Below are 20,471 nucleotides of genomic sequence, written 5' to 3' on the forward strand. Positions count from 1 at the left end.
AAAGCAATCCTAAAAGAACAAAGTTGGAAACTTCACATCCATTGATTTAAAACTCTGTTACAAAGTTATAGTAACCAAAACAGTATGGCATTAATATAAAAATAGACACATAGACCAGTGCAACAGAATTGGGAATACAGAAATTAATCCACTCATATATGGTCATTTCATATTTGAAAAAGATGCCAAGAATATGAGTGGGGGAGGACAATTTCTTCAATAAGTGATAAGAAAAATGGATAACCACATGAGAAAAAAAATGAGCCTTATTTGACACCACTCACAAAAATTAACTCAAAAATGGATTAAAGACTTTCATGTAAGAACTGAAATTCAAACTCCTAGAAGAAAACAAGAGGAAAGCTCCCTGACATTTGTCTTGACAAAGATTTTTTTGAATATGACACCAAAAGAATAAGCAATAAAAGCAAGTAGCAAACTGGAAAATATCTGCAAAGTAGAAGAAACAATTATCAAAATAAAAAGGGAACAGACAGAATGGGTGAAAATATTCACAAGCCTTCTATGGAGTAAATATGTATCTAGAACTTACTAAAAACTCTCAAAACTCAACATTAAGAAAACAACCCAATTTAAAAACAGACCAAAGATTTGATTTTAGATGGATGGTAAATACACACCTAAAAACATGCTCAATAAGTCATTAAAGAAAAACAAATTAAAATATAATGAGCTACTGCTCTATAGCCATGGGCGTGGCAAATAAAATAACAAGCTAAGTGGAGGTGAAGAAATGATGTGGAAGGAATTCTCCTACACTGTTGGAAATGTGGAATGATTTAGTCACTTTGGAAACATGTTAGTAATTTGGCAAGGTGAACATAAAGGTACCACATGCCCTAATTAACCTGTCCCTATCACAATCTTATTTATGCAAGGGAATGAAAACCTCCATTTATACAAACCTGGACATGATTTTTTTTTAAAGATTTATTTATTTATGCATAAAACTGGGGTACAGGCCAGAGGTGTGGGGGGTGAGAGGATTCACCAGAGACACAGTGGGGAATAGAACAGGTGGATAGACTGAAATACACTGCTGAGGAGAGCAGGGGGTGTGATAGGAAAGATCTGCTTTGCCATGTGGGTTAGGCCCCTGGCTGGGGATCAAACTGGTGCTGCAGTGGCAGTGGCTGAAGATAACTTGACAGCAATGTCTTTAACCCCTGTACCACTGGGGAGACTGGACATGAATTTTGATAGCAGCTTTATTCAGTAACCCAAAACTGGTAATAATTTGAGTATCTTTCAACTACTGAGTATCTTTCAACTCCTATCTTTCAGCACTACGAAAAGGAAAAAGCCTGACCAGATGTTCACAGTTGCTCATTTCTCATTCCACTTGGCTTGCCAAATTTTTGTTGGTCTTCACCTTTACCCCCAAAATTCCAAAACTCTGACTTGTCCAAAAGCTTTGCAAGCAGCAATGGAGTGCAGTCGGGCACAGCTGACCTCATTCATATGATGTGCAAAGAACAGCACAAGTCCCCACTCAGGAGCCCTGTCCCAGCAGTTTCCAGGTTGATTCAAACGAAGACCAAGTTCTGGTTTTGAATCTTACCTGTATTTAGAAATACAGGTGTGAACCTGTATTTCTGAATCACACACAGTGTTGTAAGTCAGCATTACTTCAACACAAAAATAAAATCAGAGAAATTTGTCACAGACAACAAGCTCCTGTGGACTCTCTTTCAACCATTACAAATTTTCTTTACTTCATGACTATCTCTCACAGTAACAGGGAGAGTGAGTTAGTGAAATTGTAGTCAGGGAATCAGAAATGTAGGGTTGGACTAGGTTAGGCATTTCCTCTTTCTCTTCCCCTTTCTAATGCTGTGTCCCTGCTAGTTCCCTCCACATTTCCGTGCCTCTCACATTTCAGCACAAGCAGCTCTGAATACAGTAATCTTCAAATTTCTAGTTGGAAAAATCAGCATTAGGAATTATCTCCCAGAAGAACAAAGAAATGAACCATATTGCAGCCCTGATTTTAATTTTTATATTTACAGAGTCAAAAAGTTGAGCTAGTTTGCTGTTGGAATTTCAAAACAACTTTTGCAATGTGTACCTGTTCTGACTAGTCAAATAGTTCAGATGCAGAAGCTCTGGACTTACAACATAATTGTAAAATTAACATTTTTTTTGTTAAATATGAGCCCTGTTTTTTCAGGGAAAACAATCAAATTCAGGGGAAGGGGTAAAGGAAAGAAGAATATATACATGAAAAGAAGGAAAGAAGAATATATATATTATATATATAAATATAAAAAAGCAAAAGATAAAGTTTCAGTAAAAGCTATCCTTTCTGCTAGACTGAGGTACAAACACACTTTATGTTTTTCCTCTTTTCTCATCAAATTTTCTGTAAACTAAAAATGCTGAAGAATTTGCTGTTGAGAGCAGTCTCCCACAGCCACCCACCCCGACACCTGTAGAGCTGTTTATAAATTACAGCTGTAGAGCTGTAGAGCTGTTTATAAATTACAAAGGATGTATACACCAGAAATCCCAGTTGTTGCAGGCAACTTTTGTTGGTATTTATGTGTATATATACATATATGCAGACACATACATATATACATTACACATACATTATACACATACATATATATGTGTGTGTATATATGTAAAAACAAGATTGCTGGAGTTCAAGTTTGCCAGCCTTCTGGGCTATAAACAACCTGTGAATTAACATCATAATGTGACTTGCTAAGGTACAAATTGCCAGGAATGTGGGGAAAACAGGAGGATTAACAATATAAATACAAAGAACATTTTCCCCCTTATCCTCTTGTAATCCATTTACTGTTTATAAATCCTGCCCCAGAAATGTGTAAGTACATACACAGCAATATAATAATTGGCATAAAACACACCCCAATTCTGTCATGCATCAATATTCCCTCAGGACAAATCTGTGGAGAATGACAATGACTCCTAAAAGGTGGCTTCCCTAAGGAGTCCCATCAGAAAGAAACCTTCCCCTTCCCTCTTTTGCTGTTTTTTTCTTTTTCTTTTTGTTGCAAATTTTATGACCCATGCATTACCCCATCCTCCTGCTTCCTTGTCATCTGTGGAGGCAGCATCTTTCTTTGTCACTTTCAGCAGAGAATGCAAAGACTTGGGCATTCTGTTTGCAGGAGAGCTGTTAAGCAGGCACTGGAAGAGAAATGTATGGACCAACTCTGAATGCCTCCTAGAGCACAGCTGGCTTTTTCAAAATGAGAGGATGGCTTTGTGAGATGACTTTGTGGACCTGAACTGTGCTGAAGCAGGCTGTGTTCACTGCAAGGGAAAATGGGTGTGGTATCTGTTGGGGGAAGAGCATATTTAAGTGAGGAGGAGCCAAAGTGAAATTGAAACTGAACTTCTGGAAAATGAAAGCATTTATAGGAATCAGTCCTTAAGTTTTGTTAACCTCAGGCGCAGGCATGAGATCCTTCATTTCATATCTGCACTTCCCACTAGAGTAAAATCCTTTCACATATAATAAATTTTGTGAAAATTTTTGAAAAATTTTTTGAAAAATCCTTTCACAAATAATAAATGGATTGTAGAAAGACATCAGACCATTAATATTTCCTGAACCTCAACCATATGCAAAAGACAAGGATCTGGTCTTGAGAGAATCACACTCCAGAATAAGAGAAGGACTAGGGTATAATGTTAATTAGACTGTAAACAAAATAAGTGAAGCTGTTAGTATTCCAGAATATTTAAATGCAAACTTCTTTTAACTTAGAAATATCAACTCCAGTCAAAATGGATTAACAGGGACTGGGATTTATGCTACTGTCTGAATCAACTAAAAAGGAAAAAAGAAAAGAAACTATAGATGAAAAAAACCCTGTGCATATAAGAGCTGGGTTATAGACCAGGGGTTCAGGGGTGGGGAGGCAGGAGTGAGAGGATTCACCAGAGACAGAGCAGGGAGCAGCAGCAGTGGGCAAGACAGGAGAGGGTGCTGTGCCATGTGGATCAGCTCCCTGCCTGGGGATCATACTGCAATGATAAGCTGCAGTGGCTGTGGATAGCTTCATGTGCTGAGACTTAACCCCTTGTGCCACCAGGGAAGCCCTAGTGTGAAAGATCTTTAATACATCTTTAATAGATCTTTAATAGATCTTTAATTGTGCAAAAAGAAGGAAAAGAAAGGATACAGTTCCCCAATAAAATACCCAAAGATACCCATCCCCTCGTAGGTAAATGCCCAGCAAACACGGTGGCTCAAGTCTTTGGGACATAAAGAGCAAAATCAAAGCACAAATGAAATAATGGCTGCCAGTGTCAGCCTCCTCCTATGTCTCTTACCCAGTGTCTCCTCCATACCTCCCAAGCCCCTGGTGCAAGTCCAAAGCCAAAAAGCAAGGGGGCTGTTCTTCTCCATGTGTCCCCCTCCTCTGTCTCCTGCCTTCAGTCCTCTACAGCTCCACCCAGCTGCTCAAAACATCCTTCCTGGGGACAGGAAACACAGAAACTTCTTTTCATGGAGATGCCTGTTACACTCTGAAAAGATTGAGGCCTGCGATTGCCCCAGCTTTACCCAGTATCGTAGACATGGCTTAAGAAGGGGAAACCCAAGCAAGTGCCAGTGGATTCCATGAATTGCCTCTGAAAAGCTCAGATACAAGAACCCTAGGACAGAGCATCAGAGAGGAGGAGACATTCCCTTCTAACTCCATCCATGTTTCTGTGAATAGCATGAGTTTATCTTTTTTGATTGCTGAGTAATATTCCATGGTGTATATATACCACATCTTCTTGATCCAGTCATCTACTTTTGGGCATTTGGGTTGTTTCCAAAGCTTAGCTATTGGAAATAGTGCTACATCGCAGTCATTTTTAACCCGATTTTTGTATCCCTAAGTCAACGACTATACAATCAGCAGAATTTAGATGTTTATTATTGTGGTAGGTGCTGAGAAACAAAAGTTTTGCGGGAAAGGGCTGAACAGATGCTCCAGGGTGGCCCAGGTGAGGCAGGAGATTTCTCTGTGTTTAGGCAAGAGATTGGCTTTTAAATGGAGGATTATACGGTTCCAAGAAAACTGTAAGAGAGCAAGGACAATATATTATGAAAACAGTGGCACACCTAGGCTGTAGGAAACTTGGGAGGGAGAAATATATCTATTTTGACACAGCCCTACTCTGCCACAGGGAACTTAAGGATACTCAGACCCAGATAAAAGACGAGTCTCCTCAAGAAGCCGGCGTCCCTGGTGTTAACTTACTAGTACGCAGCACTGTATGGAGGGGAAAATTACTTATTCTTCTAGAGGTCAAAATGAGGATTAATCTGGAAGAAGAGACTGAATGGAAAGGGGTTCCAGCTGCTTCTTCAACTCCCCCCCAGATAGGGCTTGGATTACATAGGCTGTGGAGATGGGGGGGCGGGGGGAGGGTCTTTTTTAAGGAAAGACCACAGAGCAGAAACAAACACTTGCTTTCACTGGAATAATATTCTCAGGCACATGTTAATCACCAGACAGGGCAAAACACAATTCAATTCCCAGACAGGCAGTACCATAACTCGTGATGTCTGATAGTCATCTGTATGAGAAAGGCAAGAATTTAGGGAATGAAGGATTTTAGCTTAAGGAAAAGGATTCAGACCAGTTCGGAAAAAAAACAAAACAAAAAAAAAACAAAATCTATTTCCAATTAAAACACCAAAGCTTTCACAAATTTCCACCCCAGGCAAAACAGGGAGAGGGTGGGGGAGATTGAAACCAGAAAGGGAGAAGTCCCTGAACCTGAAAACCAGGCCCTGTCTAGGAGCCTTTCCAAAAGCCTTTAAAACCATGAAAAGTCCCGAGTCTGTAAAATCTGATACCAAGGGCAAGTCAAGGCCTGGGAACTACGGGAAGAAATCTGGTCAGAATTTTTGGAAAAACATCACAAAGGCCAAGCAGAGGAGATATCACTCTAGGTGAAGATGGAAAAGGCTTTTTTTTTTTTCCCCCCCTGGTTTTTGGTTCTTCCAGTGATGAGCTAAGAGGTGCTCTGGAGTAAAAAAAAATGTAAGAGTGTGGATGGAGGACTGTCAGGGCTGCCAACTTCCTGTGTTAGGGAGAGAGAGAAAGGGCCAGGCACAATACCTCGTGTAGGAGTCTGCAGGTACAGATACAGCAGAGGCTGCTCACAAACACCTTATGACTAATGATCTGTTTTCTTTGAAATTTATTTTTTTTAAAGATTTTATTTATTTATTTATACAAGAACGGGGCACAGGCCAGATGCACGGGAGGGTGAGAGTATTCACCAGAGACAAAGCAGGAAACAGAACTGACAGACTGACGAAATACACTGCTGAGGGGAGCAGCGGGCGGGATAGGAGAGGTCTGCCATGCCATGTGGGACCCTCACAGGCCGGCCGGGATGGAACCGGCGCTGCAGAGGCTGTGGGCAACTTCGCAACCCATCGCTCAACCGCTGCGCCACCAGAGGCGGCCCCCATGAGCCATTTTCTATGGCTATTTTTGATCCAGAAAATGAGCTGTCATCTCGAAGATAGTGACAACTAGCCTTGGCCTCTGGTCTGAAACATAATTTACCAATTTATGAAAGATTATGGACTTTTCCTTGTTGAAAATGAGTGGGAGCATTTTGGTCCCATGGTTGTTAGCTCACCCTGTGTTCTTGCAAGATAAACAGAAATAGAAAATGATCCTGTGACCAGCAGAGCTTCAAAAGTTTGCTTCGAGAAAGAAAGCATCTAAAAAAAAAAATATATATATATATATTATATATATTATATATATATGTATATATATATAATTAGATAGATCTATTTAAGTGCATGTAAAGTTGATATATTTTAACAAAGTAACACAGTAATGGCTGATGAACATTTATGGAAATTTTGCCTTGGCTCTCAGATCCTTGAGAGACATCCATGGGTTGCAAAACTGGCAAGAGCCTAGGTGATTTATCTCTCAAAGGGGCAGAGAGAAAGAATTTATAATTATAAATTTTCTAAAGTAAATGCTTTAAGAAACAGGGGGATCAGAAGACTATGATCAGGTAAAATCCCATATAAGATTATACAAGCAGAGGGCAATCTTATGCATATATAAAGCTTATTCAGAGATACCTTGATATTCATTGATCCTCTAGATTTCTAGTAGAAGATCTAACAAAATTTTATTTAAGGGAAAATCTCCCCTACCCTGCTAGGATCTTCCTGGATTGGTCAAGTAATCAAAAGAACAGGTTAGCAGGAGAAAATGAACAAATTTACTTATGTACATAGCTGTAAATTCTAAAGTAAATCACATAGAAAAAGAGTTTTTATCCTTAAACTGAATGGGATAAGAGCCTGGGGCTTCAAGGTTAGAGTAGCACCCCATATGACGGGAAGAGGGTGACTTCTAGGGCAAAACCAGATGCTCTGCAACTAGGTGTTAACCACATAGATTTCTGAATGAAGTGGTTATTTCTGGAGATGACCATAAAATGAGTAACCCTAATTCTTTTTTTTTTTTTAAGATTTATTTATTTGTTTGTTTGTTTATTTAAGCACTGGGTACAGTCAGAAGTGCGGGAGGGTGAGAGAATTCACCAGAGCCAGAGCAGGGAGCAGAACCGGCAGACAGATGGAGGACACTGCTGAGGGGAGCAGCAGGCGCAGCAGGAGAGGTCTGCACGCCATGTGGGACCCTCCCCGGTGGCTGGGGGGCACGGCAGAGGCTACAGGCAGCTTCACAGCCCAGTGCTCAACCACTGAGCCACCAGGGGAGGCCCAGTAACCCTAATTCTTTTAGGTACTTAAGGTAATGGTAACTGTTTCTTTTGAAGTTCAGAGACCTTTGATCTTAGTTCCACACGACAAAGTGACATGTCTTGGAAAAAGCCAATGAACATCTGGGAGAGGGCTGCTGTTCATTTACAAAGTCTAAACAATAAGAATTACATTTGTTGCCCAAAAATAGATGACTGGATCAAGAAAATGTGGTACATATACACAATTAATATTACTCAGCAATCAAAAAAGATAAACACATGCAATTTGCAGCAACATGGGTGGAGCTAGAAGGGATCATGCTCAGCGAAATAAGTCAGAAAGAAAAAAAAAAATACTGGATGGTCTCACTCAAAGCAGGAATTTAGAAAACCTAAATAAGAGACCAGGAAAAAGACTAATCAATACAAAGTAAAAATCAAAATCAACAAGCAACTATAAAACAGAGACACACTGGGGGGCGGGGTAAGGAAGGACTACAGTCAAAATAAGGGGGGGGTGCAATTGTATGGGGAATTTAACCAAAATGAAAATGCATACATTGTGCAAAGATAAAAAAGATATAAGAATTATATAAAATAAAATATTTAAATAAAAAAAGAATCACATGTGTGCTGCAAGCACTTAAAACATTCTTAGCAAAACAACACAATAGGTATTATTTGAATCCACTCAAATTTAGCCAGAATATTTAAACAGGAAAGAGTTGTCATCTTAGTACATGGACAACCTTAGGCAAACTGAGGCTGGTGTGAGATGCATCTCCCAGTAGGGTCAGATGGGCTTTTCTCAAGATATCTGCAGTGGCCACTTCTGACCATGTCACCTTGATATGAGAAGCTACAGGTCCACTGAGGCCCTGTGAGCTTGAGAAGTTTCTATTACTGTTGCTTAAAAAATGCAGATTAAAAACAGGAAAAATGTCCTGATCCACTCTTTTTCTTTAGAATTCACAACCACGTAAATTCTCCTCATGAATGTCATTAAATTTTGACTTTTCCTCCTACTAATCTGACTGAAGTTAATTTGTCATCCTATCTCAGAAGAACCCAGATGGTGGGCCTCCCTGGTGGTGCAAGGCCACTGCAGCACGAGTTCAATCCCCGGCCAGGGAGGTACCCACATGGTGCAGTAGACCTCTCCTGAGTCACCCACTGCTCCTCTCAGCAGTGTATTTCAGTCAGTTTGCTTGTTCTGTTCCCCATTCTGTCTCTGCTGAATCCTCTCCTCCCCCACACCCCTGGCCTGTACCCCAATTCTTGTACGCATAAATTTCGTTTCCCAGCTTCCCTAAATAGGCAACATTTTATTTCAGTTCTTCCTTTTCCGCATGACTTGGCATTGATAGCATCATAACAGCAACCCATGGTACTACTGTAGGTTGCAAAATGAGCTTGTGTTTTTGAACTAGGAAACCATAAAGTCAAAAAATATACAAGTTTTGGTGCAGCGAATGAAATAGTGTAGCTTTAGGCATTTATTGATAACTAAATTTTCTGACTTCAGTACACAGATGTTTTAATGACAAAAAAAAAAAAGACATTGCAGCACCCTCTGGTAGGAAATTTAGTAAATTCACTCAGAATAAAAAAAAAAAAAAAAAAAAACCATGAATTTTTGCAGCAGCTACAAAAGCACTTTCACTCTATGCCTGCTCCATTCCTTTCTGTGTAAATTCCCTCAAATGTGTGGACAGACAACAAAGTAAACTCTGGAGGTTGATCACCAAAGTTCATCTCCTTCCCCTCTCCTCCTCTCTCATCCCCCTCCCCCCATCCCCACACTGCTACACACACACACACACACACACAGACATGTGTCTGGGGAACTATTAACTAAAAGCTTAAAAGCTTAAAATAACTGGTCAGGAAGGTGTGTCTCTTACATCAGTGGTCCTAACACTTTAATATTAGGACAAGTCACCTGGGATCTTGTTAAACTGCAGGCTGCACTGGGCCTGGTGGTCAGCAGAGGCCGGACATCTCCAACATCTCCCAGACAAAGCACATGTTTCGGGGATTCAAACTTCCCGCACTCAGTGACTAGTTAGTAAAAAGTGCAGGTCCCCATCTCCTTGGGAGAGTCCTGCCCCAGGGCTGGAGGTGGGAACCAGGCTCATCAAGGGAGGTTTGCTTTGGTAAGGAAGGGGGTGCCACAGCATTAATGGGGAAAGTTGTCGCCAGGGGCAAGCACCCTGTAAACTATGAAAAACTCAGGACCAGACAGGATGCAGACCACTTACCTGGACAGCGTTTTGCAACCTCCCAGGCTGGGTAGGTTGCAGGAATGGGCTCTAGGAATTTGAAGGAGAATTTTGGAGCCCTTGGCATCATTTTCACAGGTCAGAATGGTAAGCAGGGGAAACGAGCCAGCAGGGAGACACCAACTTGCACCCTCTTCCCCAGGGTGACTCCGCCCTTTTACCCCCTCCCTCTAGGCACACCTGCACATGTGCACACACCCACATGCCAAGTGTCCACAATCAGGCACACGTGCCCCCCGCCCAAGTGCCTCCTGCATGAACACAATCAAGGCCACAGGTAATAGCCACACAAGTTAGTAGCAGAAAAAGCCTGATGAATTCACTGACCCCACAGACAGACTTAAGAACCTCTACTCAGACTTGTTCAAAATCTGAGCCTGGATTTAGGTGGAAAGGGATTTAGGAAGCAACTGAGTGGCTTGGAAGGTGACTAACCACTTCATGCTGCGAGCCTGCTGCAGCAGCCTGGGTGTCAGGGGTTCCTGAAGGATGGGACAATGTGGGTGAAATCATGAGGGAAGGGGGAAGGAGTGAGGAGACTCAGACACTTGGTCAGGGTGCAGGCATCGTCCTGCTGAGAGTCTCAGCAGCCCTTTATTTATACATTTCAAGCAAACTGGGAGAGTGCATAAGCACATGCATTAAGGCAGGAAGATAACAGTCACATCTTTTCCCAGAACAAGGGTTTATTTACCCTTTCACAGAGGCTGTGACATTTATCATTTTTTGATTTAAAGGAGGCACATTTGCTAAACAAAAGTTTCTCAGAATAGTCATTTACCTTAAACAACCAGTCATTTTATTACTAGCAAAAGGCGTATGCGACTGCACTGTTAGGGGGAAAAGGCGGTCCCAAAGCAAATTCCATACAGGCTTTGTGGACTCCACCCCCACCCCAGGTCAAAGCCAAAGACACTGGGAACTCCAAATCCCATCACCACCAAAGGGAAGGTGGCTGGGACCTGAGGGTGGGGTTAAGCAGCCAGGTGGATACAAAAGGCAGACACGTGGGCTTTGGGGGGGCTCTCCATTTTGGGCTCTTGGCCAGCAGCAGCGTCCGGTCAGCTCTGAGAGTGACTTTGGGGTTTCCAGGTCGTCGGATCGGGTAGGACGCATTAAAGACTTTATTTCCCTATTTTCTCCCTGAGTTGTACATTTTCCTTATTTCCTTTCCTCTTGTAAATAAACCTTTTATTAACCCTTTTGTGTGTGTCTGTAGTAGAGTATTCATAAGTCCCTTTAAAGCGCGCGGGTGAGGACCCACAGCCAGGAACCCGTTTAATATCGGGGTTGCTCTATAACAGCACTAACATTTCTATATTTACTATAGTGAAGGGATTAACTAAAAGCTAGAAGAAACAAAGGGCAGGAAGTTACCTGGGGGGAAGGGAGACAAAGAGATTTTTCCCAACTAACCTATAAAGTTTAGACTAACATATAACTGTTATAGAGCAGCCCCGATATTAAACGGGTTCCTGGCTGTGGGTCCTCACCCGCGCGCTTTAAAGAGACTTATGAATACTCTACTACAGACACACACAAAAGGGTTAATAAAAGGTTTATTTACAAGAGAAAAAGAAAATAAGGAAAAGGTACAACTCAGGGAGAAAATAGGGAAATAAAGTCTTTAATGTGTCCTACCCGATCCGACGACCTGGAAACCCAAAGTCACTCTCAGAGCTGACCGGACGCTGCAAGCTGGCCGAGAGCCCAAAATGGAGAGAGCCCCCCAAAGCCCACGTGTCTGCCTTTTGTATCCACCTGGCTGCTTAACCCCACCCTCAGGTCCCAGCCACCTTCCCTTTGGTGGTGATGGGATTTGGAGTTCCCAGTGTCTTTGGCTTTGACCTGGGTTGGGGGTGGAGTCCACAAAGCCTATATGGAATTTGCTTTGGGACATCCTTTTCCCCCTAACATAACCAATTGATTAAAGCAAAAAACAAAAGGCTTTTATAAAGAAGTCATTATCTATGGTATATTGTTTTAATATTGATTGGATATAAAGGAACCAATTGCCCGGAGGGCGTTTATGCCAGGCAAGCCTCACTGACTCTTCCCTAGCCCCCAGCTCTCAATTAAGGGAGGAATTCTCCTAATCTAAACAAAGAGTTTTCTACCTATTACTCCTCTACTTATCTAGTCAGCCTAGTTTCAGTATCTAACTTTAAGATCAATGGAAAATTCCTTTCTCTGTAAGATTGCTGATTGTTGTTTGTAGTTATAAGGGATTACAAATATCAAAGGCATGGCCAAAGATGGTTATAGCTAGCTGCTCAACAGTCACAAAATTGCTGTTAATTTATTCTTGAATGTATACTCTAACAACTATGATACTGTTAAGGAGAAATGATGTCCTGAGTTAATCCCATACAGGCTTTGTGGACCCCACCGCCACTCCAGACTAAAGCCATCAAGACATTGGGAAAGACAAATCCCATCACCACCAAAGGGAGGGTGGCTGGGAACTGAGGGTGGAGTTAAGCAGCCAGGTTGGGTATAAAAACCAAACACGTGGGCCTTGGGGGGCTGGCTATCGCTCCCCTTCCTGCTTCACAGCTCCTGGCTTGCAGCCAGCTCTCAGAGCTCCATTTGGGATTCCAGATTGACGGATTGGATAGGACTCATTTAAAACTTTGTCTCCCACTTTTCTCCCTGAGCTGTACATTTCCTCATTTCCCCTTCCCTTGTAAATAAACCTTTTATTAACCTTTTGCATGTGCCTGCAGTAGAGCATTGATAAGTCCTTTTAAGCGCCCGGGTGAGGACCCACAGTCAGGCACCCCGTTTTGTATTGGGGTGCTCTGCAACAATACCAATTGCTACATCCATGGGAATTAGCCCTAAATAAATAGGAATAATTTAGCAGGAGTCGACTATGGTGTCTTCTGGCTTATCAGGAGTTTTCTTATACTTGGAGCCTGGCTCACCTCTGACACTCAACTGTTATTTTAAACTTTAAAGTAAAAGAATTTCCTTCTCCAAGTAGCCCTTGCCTCAAAAGACCACATATCCATTATGTACAGCTCCTTGAGGCTCCCTTGTATCTGCTGCCAAATTCAAATTGATTTTTGTTCATAAAAACTCTAAAAATGATAAATGTCTCAATTACTCATTAACTGTGGGATGATGTCTCCGAGGGAGCAGGAGAAGGGAGGAGTGGGAGTGAGCAAGAGAATATGTTTCCGTGGTGACCTACATGAAGGTCATGCAGACATCAAAAACAAATGGTTGAAGGGGAAGATCAGACTTTACACCTGTGATAAAGTTTAGTGCTTTTGTAGCTGAGAGACCAGAGTTCGAGCTACCTGTCACCACCAAATGACAAAGTCGAGACAGGAATTGCATCTTTACAGTGCGCTTTACTCAGAGAGCCAGCAATCTGGAAGGCATGGGAGGGTGAGAGAATTCACCAGAGACAGAGCAGGGAGTAGAACAGGCAGATCTACTGAAATACACTGCTGAGGGGAGCAGTGGATGAGACAGGAGAGGTCTGCCGCACCATGTGGGTGTCTCCCTAGCTGGCCAGGAATCGAACCCATGCTGCAGAGGCTGTGGACAGCTTCACAGCACCGCACTCAACCCTCTGTGCCACTGGGGAGGCCCAGCACATTTCTTACCTAGCTAGAGTTCAGTTTCATCCTGATCATAAATACCTTCAGTTTTAGGAAGAGCTATGGGTGCCCTCTGGGTCCAGAGACCCCAATTATAGACAGCAAAAATGATCTAGGGCCCCGCCTTCTACCATACTTTAGAAGCCCTATTTCTAGTAGGCCTCCACATGCTCCAAGATGTCAGAAAGAACTTGTCTTTAATACTGAAGCTTAAACTAAGTAGTTCGTATGCTGGAAAATAAAACCAAGGCTAAATTGCTATTACTTTAAAAAGGATACAAATGTTGGTAAGGTAACTTAGCTAGGTTCTTTCTGTGACAAAGTTATGTGTGTTTGATAGACTTTTGATCTGCTAACAAATACAAATTTAAGAAAATTAAATTATAAAAGTGACCAAGTTATGTCAATGTGGTGGCATAAGACAGCTTTGGCTTTGATCCCCTTTTTAACATGTAAAATTCAGCACCTGACCAAGAACAAAGGTGCCTTTGTGAGAGCTGTGTACCTAGCATCACACCTCAAGGGCTCTAGGGGAGTCTTCCTCAGCTGTGCACCAGACCATATGAGGCAGGACACCCCCACAGGTGATGGAAATGGCAGGAGCCTGTCCCGGCACTGGGAAAATGCTGATATGGGTAGATGATACCACAGGCAAGAGAACATTTACAGACGTTCAGTTTTCAAAGAAGTACCAGTCGTGGGTCTGCTACTCCTAGGCAGCTTATTTGGCCGCCATTTTGTCACCTAAACAAGGTCAAAGTGGTCCAGCCAGTTAGGAACAGGATCCCAACCCTTCAGCCCTTCATATCAAAAAAGAGCACAAAGCTGGACCACACTGGGAAGGTTGTGCATCAGGAGGAGGAGGTATGTCCAGAAGGCCAGGGGTGGGGTAGGGGTGGGGGGTGGCTGAGGACCCATGGATAACATGTACTCACGAGGTATGTCCTGAATGCCCAGGGGGCTGAGGACCGATGCATAACACATACTCCCGACTTATACATCACGAGGTATGACCAGGAATGGGGGGGGGGGGCGAGGATTGATATGACAAGGGACCCCAGAAGCTGATCAGTGGAGTGCCTTGTTGATAAGATTAGAACCATGGCGGGGGATTAAGGTGTGTCATCAAGTAGATAAGAGGTGCCTGGAGGGCAGACTCACAATCCCTAATCTTCTACACCCTTCCCCTTTCTTTAAACTCCTTAATCTCCTTACAACCAATTACGTGTGTCAATAAAAGGGCCAGGATCTTCTCTTCAGCAGCATCCTGCATTATGTAGCCTGCTCCACGACAACCGTTTGTCAGTGTGGTGTTGTCTGATGTGACACCAGTGTTTCATTTTCCCTCTGTGCAATTCAATTATTTATATCCATATCTATATCTATCCATATCTACATTTATATCTGTATCTACATATAAGTTTGGACATGTGGTGTGTTGCATCAGGCAACACCACACTGATAAAGAAACAGGAGTCTTGGAGCAGGCTACCTAATGCAGGATGCTGTTGAAGATCAAGATCCTGGCCTTTTTATTGATTATACAGCATTAGTTGTAAGAGGGAGGAGCAAAAGGAAAAGGGAAGGAGATTAAGGAGGATGGAGATTAAAGAAAGGGGAAGAATGGAGAAGATCAGGGATTGTGAGTCTGCCCTCCAGGCACTTCTTATCTGCTTGATGACTCGGTGTTGTCATTGAGATCAAGCCCTAGCTCCCCAACCATGGTTTTAATCTTATCAACAAGGCATTCCACTGATTAGCTTTGATATACACCGGCCCCCTGGGCCTTCCTGGTCGTGATGTATAAGTCGGGAGTACGTGTTATGCATCTGCCATCAGATGTTATGTGTTCATCTGTCATCAGATGTTATAACGTTTTACGTGTTCCTGTCATACACCGTGATACATAGCCTTCCCAACATGATCCAGTTTTTTGCTCTTGCTTGATTTGAAAGGCATCTTGCAGGGTTGGGCTCCTGTACTAAACTGAATGGGTCATTTTGATCTTGCTTAGGATTTAGAACTGTAGGTAACAAAATGGTGGCCGAACAGGCCGCTTAGGGTAGCAGACCCACAGCAGTAAGAGAAACTTGAATCATTTCTCCCCCAACCTTAGAGTAAAGAAAGCCCAAGTCCCACCCAAGGGAGCAAGGGAGAGCCAGTGAGTGAGAAGTGCAGAAAGCCACTGTAGAAGCCATTCTGCCCCTCAGCACCCCAGTAATGAAGGGAAGTTTCTTGCCTAGGGGAAGGGAGGAGCTTGAGAAACAAACAGATGGGAATATCAGAGGCTTTAGGGACACAGACTCCCTGACTGTGTGCTGGATTCCAGCAGGAGGCACACCCAGGAGCTAATAGGAAGACCTCCCCCAGGAATTCCCTCCTCCCCCAACCCCCTTCCCTCCCTCCACACCCACTCTTTGTGCCCACAGGCATCCCAATCCCTCCACCCAACCTCCACTTCCTACACTGGTTGGTACTTTGTGTCACTGAGATTAGCAGCACAAACAACAACAACAACAAACTAGATGGGAAGTACATGCGAAAATAACTCGGAGGTGAAAGATTCCGAGCAGTAAAGAAAAGGAGAACCAGGCTAGATTTCTCAAAGGAAGGGAAAATTTATTGCGCCCCGGGCGGACCTCACAGACCCAAGGTGTGGGTCCGAGAAGCCGCCCCCATGGTGAGAAGAGATGTCCCTTTTATAGGGTGACTGGAGGTCAGGCAGGAAAACTGGGCTGTCAGGGGGAAGCAGGTTTAGGCGGAACAAAGTTGTTTTTCATGGAGCCGAATTGTTTTTCTCCTGTTTATGGCTTCAGTTTCGGTTTGATGGTATCCGTGGTCCTGGTGTCAGGGTCATCTTGTTTTTTTCTATGTGGGCTTCCTCATTCCTGGCCTCTGCATGGACCTTTCCAGAGGGAGAAACCAAACCACAGTGTGAGGAGATAAACAAGCTTAAGAATTTCTCCCAAAAGAGGGAGCAAGAAGCATGGGGCAGGGGTACAAGGCCAGAGCAAGTGGCAGCAGACTGTCTCTCCCACTATTAGGCACCAGCACAGATTGCAGGAAGTGGCTGCTAATTCACATGTGGAAACAGGAATGCAATTGTCCTAGAATGTGAGGAATCTGGGACATGACATCGGCCAAAGGGCAAAAGAAACTGCCAATAACCAAACCCAAAGGCACAGAGATCTGGAATTTCCCTGATAAAGAATTCAAAACAGCTGCTTTGTGTAAACATAAATGATGAGAAAACACAGAAAGATAATTTAGGGAAATCAGAATAAACAGCATATGAACAAAATGAGAAATTTAACATAGGGAGAAATCATAGAAAAGAACCAAACAGAAAATCTGGAGCTGAAGAATTCAGTGATTAAAATGGAGAATGCAATAGGAGAGAAATCAATATCTGCACCTGCCAAGCCCTAGAAACAGATTAAGCATCCAATGATGAGTAAATATAATAACAGATAAAAGGTAAGTAAGCAGGCAGGTAGGTAGGTAGGTAGGTAGGTAGGTAGGTAGATGGATAGATAGATGTATGACTGGATAGGTAATGGAATATTTTTTTGCCTATAAAAAGGACAGAGATCCTGTCATTTGCAAAAATATGGAGGAATCTTGAGGGCATTGCGCTATGGAATTGAGGCAGAGAAAGACAAATACTGTGTGATCTGACTTCTCTGATAATCTGAAATCAAACTGAAGTCACGAACCAGAACAGATCGATATTGTCCAAAGTGGGGAGGTGTGGGTGGGAGAAATGATCGCATGAGTGAAAATGTCAATAATATGTTTTAGGCATCTAACATGCAGCAAAAGCCCTTGACCTTTTGTTACAAAGCTGCTTTGGTTTTGTTTCAGATAAATGCTCTTTCCTTTACCACCATGCTCACCACAACCACCTCTCACCATCCAGCTACGGATTTACCCTGTCCTTTTGTCTCTTCTGAAGACCTGGTTTACAGGTCACATTTTTTTGTTGCTGTGCAAATAGTGTATTTTGCAATTTATATTTAACTTACACTTACATAATCCTCCTGACAAATATCTGAAGTATTACATAGTAGATGTTTTCTAAGTACTGACTCAACCTCACAGTACCATACCACTATAAAGGAAGGGCTTTGAGAATTTGATTTCTAGCAGCTGCCTTTTCTCCCATCTACATGCTGTGTATTTGGTGACACCAAAATGATAGGAGAACTGTGCTATTCTAAAAAGAAACACAACTCTTAGGTTATAGAAGTGAGACTTAGCAAGATGGATGCTTGTGAGTGTTGACTCAGGCAAATACTCAGAAGGCCATAGCTAGCTGCCACATGGCTGACCATAGCTAAAAATAGCAAAGTGCTTTAGGGAGTTCTTTGTGTTACTTTCTGTATGTAAAAGTGACCGACCTAATTTTTAGCAGTAGAAATTTATAAACCAACCCCTGCCCAAAATTTCTGGGCAGTATCTTTTTCTCTTGATATTGCTACAAATCTTGTGAATCTCTGTATCATACACATGGAACTAACTGTGGACAATACAATGACTACTTGGTAGAATTTGCATTTAGTTTTGTAGAAATCAGTAGGTTCAGTTGGTATTTAGACAGCTTTAATTTTCACACTATAATATGCTTATGTTAACTTCAGTTATAATATCAAATCTTTCTTTCTCTTTCTCTCTCTCTCACACACACAAAAAAACTTCTTTTTTTTCCTTCTTTTTTTCCCAAAGATTTATTTATTTATACATGAGCTAGGACCCAGGCCAGAGACAGGTGAGAGGATTCACCAGAGACAGAGCAGGGAGCAGATCAGGCAGACGGACCGAAATACACTATTGCGGGGGGCAGCGGACGAGACAGGAGAGGTCTGCCTCGCCATGTGGGTTTCTACCTGGCCGGCCAGGGATCGAACTCGTGCTGCAGAGGCCATGGACAGCCTCACAGCACAGTGCTCAATCCACTGCGCCAGCAGGGAGGCCCATAAAATCTTCTTTTGTAAGCAACTATAACCACTATGTGTCTTAAATATGGAAAATACATTCGGAGATAATATGAGTAAATTGTGCTTCCTCTTGCTCCATGCCAAATAGTCTTATGTGCAAATCCTAACCCACAACCCCAGATTGTGACATAATCGGAGATAGGGTCTTTAAATGAAGAAATTAAGTTAAAATCAGGCCATTAGGGTGAGTCCTGATTCAATATAGTCATATTGAATTGAATATAGTCATATTGTACCTATATGCAGAGAAGGTTAAGATACATCCATGGAGAAGAACCTGTGAAGATATGGAGAGAAGATATTTACAATCCCCAAAATTAACCTGCTTCAACATCTTGATCTCAGGCTTTTAACCACTTAGAACTATATGAGAAAGAGAACCCAGACTGGAGCACTTTGTTATGGCAGCTCCAGCAAATCCAAACAGGACGAGCTGCACACCTACTCTCCAGTGCCAACATGGAACACAGGACAAGCATAGCAAGTACCTGAGACAGGGATTCATTTTTTCAGCTATCTCCATGGAATTGTTCTCTGGCAATGCAAGTATAGCTGTGGTTCAGGGGAAATGTTACATTTTTTTAAATTGCAACAACATTAGTTTACAACATTCTATATGATTCAGAGATATAGGTTCTTAACATGCATGTTACCAGAAAATTCATGTCTAATTGTGAAACAGACATAATTGATATTAACACTTTAAAAATAATGAATAGGGCCTCCCTGGTGGCGCAGCGGTTGAGCGCTGGGCTGCGAACAATACATTGTTCGATCACCTGCGGCCAGGAATGTCCCACATGGCGCACAGAACTCCACTGCCGAGCCCGCTGCTCCCCTCAGCAGTAGACTTTGTCAGTCTGCCTGTTTTGATCCCCGCTCTGGCTCTGGTGAATTCTGTCACCCTCCCGCGCTTCTGACTATACCAGGTGCTTGTATTAATAAATAAATATAACCTGCATGAACAATCTCCAAAAACAAGAGGAAAGGTAAAAATACATCTATTTTTACAAATACTGAATTACTGAGACATACACAAAGAAATGGGGACATAACCAATACAGATGGACCCTGATGAGTGACAAGACCAAGCAAAGGTCTAACAAGCTACAGTCAGTTGAAATTTATTTATCGTATTTGCCTGAAACTTATCTGCCCTTGAAAATTTTTAAATTTCAATATTTATACTTAGCAGGAATAATTTTGTTTCTAGTTCCATATCTGAATAAGCAAGTCAGCGGAGCACACAATTTCCTGAGACAAGTAAATGAAGTGGAACACAAGTGAAGTGAGGCTGTTGCACCCCCATTGAGTGCTTGGAGGCTCTTACTGTTCTCCAATACCCATTGTCTCACTGCTTCCCTCCAACTGACCATTTCCCTCATCTCTGGGTGGAGGAGACAGAGTCATTCCATCAAGACCACTGTCCTATATATTTGATATTTTAGAGTACATTCTCTCCCTTCCTTATCTGTTACTACTGAATATTAGTTTCCCCCAGATGCACAAATTTTCTACTGTATTATTTTTCTATTATCTATTACAGTAAAAAGACATAAGATAGAGTTTACCTTCTTACCAAATTTTAACTGTACATCTCCAAAGTTAATTTTATTTACATTGTTGTAAAGCAGAACTCCAGAATTGCTCATCTCACAAATCTGAAATTCTATACCTACTTAGTAACTTCTTTCCTCCCCACACCCTAGAGGATCACCTACTTCTTTTTCTTGTGAATTTTGCTACTTTTGTACTTTATACAAGTGAAATAATATTTGTTCATTGGACTCATTGCTTATAAAACCTAAAGACTAATCCACAATGCAGTATGACTTAGG

The sequence above is a fragment of the Talpa europaea genome (genome assembly GCF_964194135.1).
Source record: "Talpa europaea genome assembly, chromosome: 15".
Taxonomy (NCBI): domain Eukaryota; kingdom Metazoa; phylum Chordata; class Mammalia; order Eulipotyphla; family Talpidae; genus Talpa; species Talpa europaea.